General features: G+C 41.2%; 1 pseudogene across 1 annotated transcript; it reads left to right on the top strand.

Annotated features, from left to right (window-relative positions):
• The first annotated feature begins 390 nt into the window (after positions 1 to 390).
• LOC148847060 (protein DETOXIFICATION 51 pseudogene) lies at positions 391 to 2,476 on the top strand (annotated as a pseudogene). The gene has a single exon (XR_016101168.1). The product of XR_016101168.1 is annotated as a protein DETOXIFICATION 51 pseudogene (transcript).
• Positions 2,477 to 9,301: the final 6,825 nt, after the last annotated feature.

Below are 9,301 nucleotides of genomic sequence, written 5' to 3'. Positions count from 1 at the left end.
TTCCGTATCGGAAATTGGTGCCATCTCTGTCCCGAAAAGATAAATTTTTAGGAATTGCATACAAGAAAAGGCAGTGAAGTTCTTTTTTATCTTTAGGTTACACTTTAGTATTATTGTTAATTAATTTATCATTAAGGATTATTTATTGCAAAATCAAAGTAATTTAAAAAAAATGAAATATTTACCTGACTTTTATGCCTTGAAAAGTGCAGAAATTATTAAATTAATGGGTTGGGTTGTAGGTTATAAATTTATAGCACTAACCGTATGCGCTCGTTAAAACAACCCTCAGGCTCAGAGAAAAATATCCAACCCGACAAAAAATTAAAAAGAAAGAATTATGAATGGAAATACTCAGACTCGGACCTCCCTACATGTCTATATTAAGGCTCTTCTTCCTTATCGACTAGAGCTCAAGAGACCATTCTCTATCTCTTCGAGGGTGGTAACAGAGAGAGAGAGAGAGAGAGACAGAGACAGAGGAGGTCCTGCTGGAGTGCTATTCATGAGAGCATCTCCAACCATAGCCGAAGCAAAGGAACATTTGGAAACAAAAGGTTGTCTGAATCACCATGTGTAATCCAAACACCACCGGCGCCACAACCACAACCGCTACTGCTGTGATCGAAAATCCAGCACATCCACCGAACAAAAAACTCTGTTTAGCTCTTCTATCACTACCTCCCAACAATACAAAGGGCCTGGAAAACCCAGAGCCACCCCAAAAGAAGCAAACCCAATTTACATACCCAACAATCTCAGATATCATTACAGAAGCCAAGTCCCTCTTCAACCTCTCATTCCCAACCGCTCTCACAGCACTCCTTCTCTACTCACGCTCTATCCTCTCTATGCTCTTCCTAGGCCATCTCGGTGACATTGAACTTGCTGCAGGCTCTCTCGCCATCGCCTTCGCCAATATCACCGGCTACTCTGTTCTCTCCGGTCTCGCTCTCGGCATGGAACCTCTATGTGCCCAAGCATTTGGAGCTCAGCGTCCCAAGCTTCTCTCCCTCACCCTACATCGCTCCGTTATTTTCCTTCTCTTCTCATCCATACCCATCTCCCTTCTATGGCTCAACATGTCCAAAATTCTTCTATTTCTACACCAAGACCCTGACATTACACACATCGCCCATACATACCTTGTATTCTCTCTTCCAGACCTCCTCACTAACTCCTTCCTCCATCCAATCCGCATTTACCTCCGCGCGCAGGGCATCACCCACCCGCTCACGTTAGCGTCATGCGTCGGGACGATCCTCCTCGTACCCTTGAACTGCTTCGTGATGCTTCACCTCCGACTCGGCGTCGCCGGCGTCGCAGCCGCTTCTGCTGCCTCGAACTTATTCGCGTTGTTATTCCTCATCGGGTACGTGTGGGCCAAAGGGTTACACGTGCCAACGTGGACGACGCCTAACAGGGCGTGCTTGACCGGCTGGGAACCTCTTATCCGGCTGGCGGCGCCGAGCTGCATCTCCGTGTGTTTGGAGTGGTGGTGGTACGAGATCATCATCGTGTTGTGCGGCCTGCTGGCAAACCCGAAAGCGACGGTGGCGTCGATGGGTGTGTTGATGCAAACGACGGCTCTGATTTACGTCTTCCCGTCTTCCCTCGGGTTCGCTGTATCAACACGTGTCGGAAACGAATTGGGCGCAAATCGTCCGGACAAGGCCAGGGTGGCGGCGGTCGTGGCGGTGTTTCTAGCGGTTATGATGGGATTATCAGCGACGGCATTCACATCGGGGATGAGGGATAGGTGGGGACGTATGTTCACGTCGGACGCTGAGATCCTACGGTTGACGTCGGCGGCATTGCCCATCCTAGGGATGTGCGAGATTGGCAACTGCCCGCAGACGGTAGGGTGTGGAGTGTTGAGGGGGAGTGCGCGGCCTGGCACGGCTGCTAACGTTAACCTGGGTGCATTTTATGCGGTGGGGATGCCGGTTGCAATTGGGCTTGGGTTTTGGCTGGGGGTGGGGTTTTGTGGGCTCTGGCTGGGGTTGCTATCGGCTCAGGTCTGCTGTGCTGGGCTCATGTTGTATGTAGTGTGGACCACCGATTGGGATGCTCAAGCAAGAAGAGCACAGCTACTGACCTGCGCAGTATGTGGGGAAGCTGAACTCCAAAGTGGTGGCATCGAAGAGGAGCCGTTGATATCCATCAAATTGATGGTTTAGATTTTCTTCTTTCTTTCTTTCTTAATTTTTATTCATATCTTTTGCCCAATTATTTTTGGGTTGTGAATTATTGAATTCTTCTTCTTCTTAGTTAGAATTTAGAAGAAGTTGGTCACTGGTTAGTCCTCAGTCGAAGCACGAAGGACTTAGGAACTTGGTCCTTGACAAAAAAAAAAAAAAGTTTTTTCTTTCGGTAAATAGAAAATTTGTATCTTGGTTGTATATCTGCATTACTCTAAAATCTAAGTCTGATTCTTATCCAGTATTTTGATTTTTGAGGGCTTTCCAGTCTGCAACTGTTGAATTACCATGACCAAGGGACAAGGTGACTAGGGACCCAACAGCATTTCAAAGAGTTGCAACGGCAATTGAATTAGGAAATAAATTTCCATCTCCAACCCCACACTAATTTGGAGTTTGGAGGTTCTATCTCACGCCCTCTATCATATTCCAGTCCCCTCCGCCTGAGGCTCTTAAGAGCTCAGTTTAAAACAGAGTTCTCTGCCTCTAGGATTTCCAAATTACTGCTACCGCCTTGTAAAAGGATTTTGAATTCCACTGCAATCCGTGAGGTTCAACGTACCCCGCTTGAGCTTGACTGGTTGACCTTTAACTTATATTGACAATGGCGGGCTTGTGTATTGATCAACATCCAGCAATCAAAGTAACTCCAACTTTACGCATTCAGCCCATTTCCCAACTTTGTTCACTATAACCGATATCAATTAAAGAAATTCAACTCAGTGGTAATTTCAACTTTTAAATTCCATTCATTTCGGAATTCAGTTACATGTAAAAACCTTGAACCCTAGAGTGTCAGGAAACTTGCACAATAATGGTTTCAAATTCCGTTCCCACTAAATTATAAGAATAAATTAGCAGTTATTATGCTGCCAAACTTGTTTGAGCCTTGCGAAATACTGCCAAACGTGTTGTAGAATTGCGAAACAGGTTGAAATGGTAGACATGAAATATCAAAGAGTGAAGAGGCAATATCTGCTGCAACTGCGCTTGCAAAGATTGTCTTAGTTTGATATGTTTCCCCAAATGAAAACATCAAAACCCATCGTGCCGCAGCAGCAGCAGAAGCAGCGCCATTTGAACTGAACTTATGGTCCCATCACATCTCCAGTGATTGGAACAAGTTGCATTTATTAAATGCATGGTTTCCAGAAGAAACAGGTATAGCAAAGTCTCAATCAGAATTCAGAGACATGGGAGGGAGCGGAGGTGAACTTATTAAGAATAATAAAAGATAAATCTGCACGACACAAAATGACATAAAATGGAAAATGCTCTTCAATCCAAGGAATTATCAACTTTTGGCTTCTAGCAAGGAAAAACATCCATCTATGCAATTCTTCTGTGTTGTGGCATCCTACCCTACTGGGAGTGGGATGTTAGCTTTCTCATTTTATACACTCTACTTGTATTCTCATCATTTCTTCTTTTTTTCTGTAGGGACTATAAGAGCAACAGAAGGGATGTTAATCATGGGCCGATCACTAAATGGGTCGTCTACCTAACTATAATCATGGACCGATCACTTGGGGCTCTTACTTTTTGTCCTAGCTTGTTGCATGCATCCATTGAACCAGCCCATCATCAGCAGTCCCTACGCCCTAGCATGCATGAATATGTGTTCCACTGTTCTTGTCTAACATATACATTTCACCCTCTTAGTCTTAGAGTTGTGTGTTTACAAACAAAAAACTACTAGATCTAGTAAAACTTTGAGATGCTAAGTTAATTATCTATTATTCTGTCACATGAATGGATCCTATAGCGGATTGAAACCAGTCATCAGATAGGGACCCACTCGATTGGCCATATGTTCAATTTCCCAGCCCCATATCAACTCCACAGCGCACACTATCCTTCACTGGATACTCCAATCTCAATAATTGTCATCCATATATATTCAGTTTTTTGTATGACGTGGCAAATACCTTTTTGACCGACAATTTTTCCATGAAGAAATGGTGGCTACAGGGATATTCATGGAGATTATTCCTTTTTCAGCTCCAAACTATATATTATATGTTGCCATGTGGTATGTGGAGGATTTTTAGGTAGTTTTGGTAAACTTCAATAAAGAAGCAAACTAGCAATGGGGCAATAATAAACACTCAATGTCATATTATTAGCATAGAATACAGTTAAAGGCCTTGAGGCTGTGTTTGGTTATTTGGCAGAAGTATAAATATATATATATATATATATATATATATATATATATATATATATATATGCAGCTTACTCTGTTTTGCTTTGCCCTACAGACCACACCACACATAATCCAATTTTGAATTTTGTCGTGTAGTTTGTTTAATGGGTCCCATTCTCAGTATGTCCTCCTTATATATATGTATATATATAAAATTCCTCAAGGATTTTTCTCCCAACTTTCTGTTTTTATACATTTATTTATCAAACCAAATACAGCCTCCATATCCAAATGCAATAATATTTACATAAAACTAAGAATGCACATCCATTGTAACTTACTTTATTTGGCTTTGGTTGACAAAGCCAATGATAAGTTTATGCAGCTTACTCTGTTTTGCTTTGCCCTACAGACCACACCACACATAATCCAATTTTGAATTTTGTCGTGTAGTTTGTTTAATGGGTCCCATTCTCAGTATGTCCTCCTTAAACTTGGTTGGCTAAGCAATCAGTAAGACACAGGTGTTATGTTGGAATGACTGGATTGTACACAAGTCTTGGACACCTGTCACACATTGATTGCTTAGTTGCAGACTTGCAGTAAATCTGAGGAAAAGAAAGTTGCACTCGTGATAAGCCATGAAACATCATCAAAGAGGTTAAGTTATTGGCTCCTTCTTTTTGGTTGTTTAACCCCACAAAAGAAAGGGGAGTTAAAAGGGTGATGCTAACTAGTGAGAGAAGGAACAAATTAACAAGGGAAAAAGGAGGTGTTTTACGAGGAAGATGAATGACAAGGGTGAATTGTTTAACTTTGGATAAAAGGAGATTGACACCGGAGGGGGAAAAGCAAACAAAAGGTGAGTTTGTCGGTTTTATGTGGCAGACGGCTTTATGCAGTATCGCACGAGGATGAGGGACACAAGCAGGGTGGGTTGGGTATACATGAAATGAATTCACTATACTTTATTGTCTTCTTATCTGCTGCTGCCTGCTGCTCTCTCTGCTCGACGAGTAGTATATATTTATGATTCCTTCCCACATTAATAAGTCTCGAAACTCGAAAGTGAACGTGTGGTGGTGGCTCTGAAATCCAAAGTCCAAGGACTCCAAATGGTTGGTCGGTCTCCAAAAGAAAAGTTACCACATATGTCTCATCCTAGCCTAGGCAAAAGGGCAGGACCACCATTCATATGGGTCCCGCCCACTATTTATATAACTTCTCTTGTCTCAAGTCAAACACCCCCCAAACCCATAACATATCTTCCCCTCCCAACTCTCAAACCATGCATCCAATCACATTAATTCTTTCTCAAATTTAAAATGAAACCGATCGAGAAAAACAAAACCCAAAACTCTCAAGGGTCAAAAAGGATTCGGTGCCTCATCATTCATTGAATCCAAATTATTGTCTTATCCTACATTGAAGTCGTCCAACTGGACGACCCAAAAACAAATTATTCCTCACCCAAAAGAATGAAAAACTGACAAATCAAGAGAAAGAGAGAAGAAAGAGAGAGGTGGTGGTTCTCTTGTGGTGTTCTGCTTCTTTTCCTTTTTGTTTTTGTTGGCAATGGCAAAACAAGGTTTCAATTCATTCAGGTAAAGAAAAAAGAAAAGCAGGGTCTACAGGCAGAGGCAGCCAAATCCAGTGGACAACTGAACGAAGACCGCCACTACAAGTCCACAACTAATTACAACTACAACAAAAACACGACAAAATGCGGAATGGGGAGCGCTCTGTCCATGTCCCACCAAAGAATATCAGAGTTTAGTCTACCCACCAGGCACCATCTCATGGGTTTGGACATTGAACACGTGATTCCCACATGACTTCAGGCCATCATTTGGACTGCGCGCGGGCGCGGTGGGACAGCTATTCCTGAACCCGGCCCATCATTTGGCTTCAGGCCCCACCAGTTTTCTGGATTTTGGTTGGATATTCACAACTTCGGGGGTTGACTACGTGTCCCCATTTAGGTCAGCCATTCCACCATGCCGTTACTTGTTACAAACTTACAAGTTACAACCACACCATTCTTTTTAAGCGACGTTCCTGTACAAAACAATATATGGCATGTATCGTAACGGTGGCAATTGGGCGGGTTGGGTTTAACATCAATCCAATCCATCTAACCCACTAATCCGTTAATCATCTATTTATATAAAATTAAATGGATTGGGTTCAACCTAAATTCGCTTTAACTCAATCCAACTTGCTCAAATCCATTAACAAATAAGTTGGTCATAGTTTGGTAGTAATTGTAGTTACTATTTACACAACTGGTGAAAGTTTAAATCATATTATATGCATGTTATTTTTACACAAATGGCGAAGCCATTTGACTATATATTCGGATTTCTAGTGACCGAACCACTTAAGGTTCAAACCGGTTAGACCAAGTTGAATTATTTAATTGGATTATCTTCGAGTTAATCACATCAAGGGTAGTTGAACTGTTTAGATTTGGATCAGTCCGATCGAACAGGACTGGTTTAGTCAATAGTGGATTAACTTGGACCGGACCATATCAGGTTTGTGCATGGATTTGGGATCGAACCGACTGACCCGAAGCAGGTCAATGTAAGTAAATTGGGTTGGTCCGGATTCAAGTTGAGTTTGTGGATATTGGCTGGACGGACATTTCGAACTAGGCAAAGTACGCGGACTCCGAACCATCCTGCCTGAAACCGCTTCGGATTCAGGTTGGCCCATATCGACTTGTACCAGGTCGAGCCAGGCTATTTGAATGTTGGTTGGATTGTATGACCCAAACCGGGCAAAGTAAGTAGTAACCATCCAACCCGGTGTCTATTTCGGATTTGGGTCGACCCAGATCAGGTCAGACTGTGTGAATACTGTTTCGACCAGACAACCCAAACCAAGCAGAGTAAGCGGTATCGAACCATCCTGCCCGAGGTCTATTTCGGATTCGAGTCGACCCAGATTGGGCTATGTGAATATTGGTTGGATTGGATGACCCAAACCAGGCAGAGCAAGCGGTACCGAACCATCCCGCCCAGGGTCTAATTCAGATTTGGGTTAACTCGAATTGGTATATGCTGGATCGGGTTAGACCATATTGAACTAGTTCGAACTCGGGTCAAATTGATTTGGTTTTGTGTTGGATAAAGTGTGTTGATTCAAGACAAAACTAAATTTAATCAATAATTAATAAAATATTAATACATTAATTATAATTTATTTAATTCAAACAAAAAAAATTAAAAAAATTGCCACCCCTACATGTACGTAGATGCACACGCGCATCGGCCGATCCAGTAGTATTACTTTTAGAATTCAACTACAATGTATAGAGATCGCACGGTTAAGTCCTGATATCAATTAATTAATTAATTTATGTTAAAATCTACATTGATTCATATAATACAAAATGCACTTAATTTATAAAAAAATTCATGTTAAATTTGTCTAGATGATCAAATTAGTGGCTGCTGTCTACTAGCTAGTTTGAGAATGGAGACGATACAATCATATATAGTTGATTCTAAATTAAAATAAAACAAATGAAACAGAATAAAATAATACTTTGCTGGCTTGTTGTGATGAAAATCTGAAAAAGTATACTAAAAAATCGGATAAAATAAGAAATCAGTCACACGTTATTTTAAGATGCTAATACACATATATAAATAGAACTAAGTATAAAAATATGTGAATATGGGCCAATAGTTTTGTTGTCAAAAAATATCTTGGGGCCGGGAACATTCTAATTAATGGGCCTGTCAGGGGAATTGGAGTTTCCATGGTCGATCTTTAATTAACAAATGAACTTGAGCAAATGTCATTTAGGGTTAAGCTTGGAAGGAATACGAATACACATATATACAGTTGTTAATAGATTAAGAGCTTTTTTGAACACCATATTTGAGTCAGTTGACTTCCAACAAAACTCTCAAGATTAATAATGAAGGCCAGTCCCCATGTCCGCAAAAATCTTATCCTTCCTAGTTAATGGAATTAATGTAGCTTTCTAACTTTCTCCAAAGCCACTTGATCATTCAACTGACTTTGTGCTGCACCAAACTGAGTAGAACTTGCATAGTGCAGCTGAAACAAGTCATGAGGAAGAGCCCGCCATTAATTGATTTAATTCTCTTTCAATGGATGGAGAGAGAGAGAGATTGTTTATGGTCCCTAAACTTGAATGTGCCAATTCCTTCAAAACATGAACGTGCCCATTCCTTCTAAATCTCTTCCCTTTATTCCATATATTGTCATTTCTATATTAACGTCTTCAATTCAAAACTTGTTGGCACCATTAATTTGGATCTCTCAAATTCCATTCATCAGCAGCCCACCCTCATATGGTAACGGTGTCTACATGAAATGAACAACCGTGGCTCTTGTTTTCCTCACAAGCAACATGTGGATACCAAAGAAACACTAGGGATCCATTCAATAATTCTCTTCTTTTTATTATTATAGGTTATAGATAGATAGATAGATTGATTGGTCAGCTCAGCTGCATGTTCATCACTTCATCATGCATGTGGGAGGTTGATGTGGCAAAACCAAATTAAGCTAGGGTTGGGTACATGCCTTGGCATTCTTTTTCCTTCATGATATGTAGCTCCCAAGAGGACTCAATCTCCTTCACACATGCCTCCTTCAATATTCATGCTTAGAGTTCATGTACACGCCCATCATCCTGACGTCCATCAGGGCCCATCCATTAAGTTGTGGATACGAAAGCAGACACTCAGTACGTCAAAACGTAACGTACCATTCTGCAACCCATTATCTTGTACTTTGTGCGGATGTATTTATCTGACATCTGACATCCCTGTGTGTATATGTGTTAAATATTTTCAGTCAAATATTACAGCAGCTTATATATTATAGTTTGGGTACATGGGCTTCTCGGACTTGTAGAATTACAGAGAACGTACATGTCCTTGAGCCCAGCTTCCACTGGTTTAATTCCAAC

Source organism: Nelumbo lutea, chromosome 6, assembly GCF_056320005.1.
Source record: "Nelumbo lutea isolate HS-2025 chromosome 6, American lotus-T2T, whole genome shotgun sequence".
NCBI classification, from domain to species: Eukaryota; Viridiplantae; Streptophyta; class Magnoliopsida; order Proteales; family Nelumbonaceae; genus Nelumbo; species Nelumbo lutea.
This window is presented reverse-complemented; position numbering and strand designations above follow the sequence as displayed.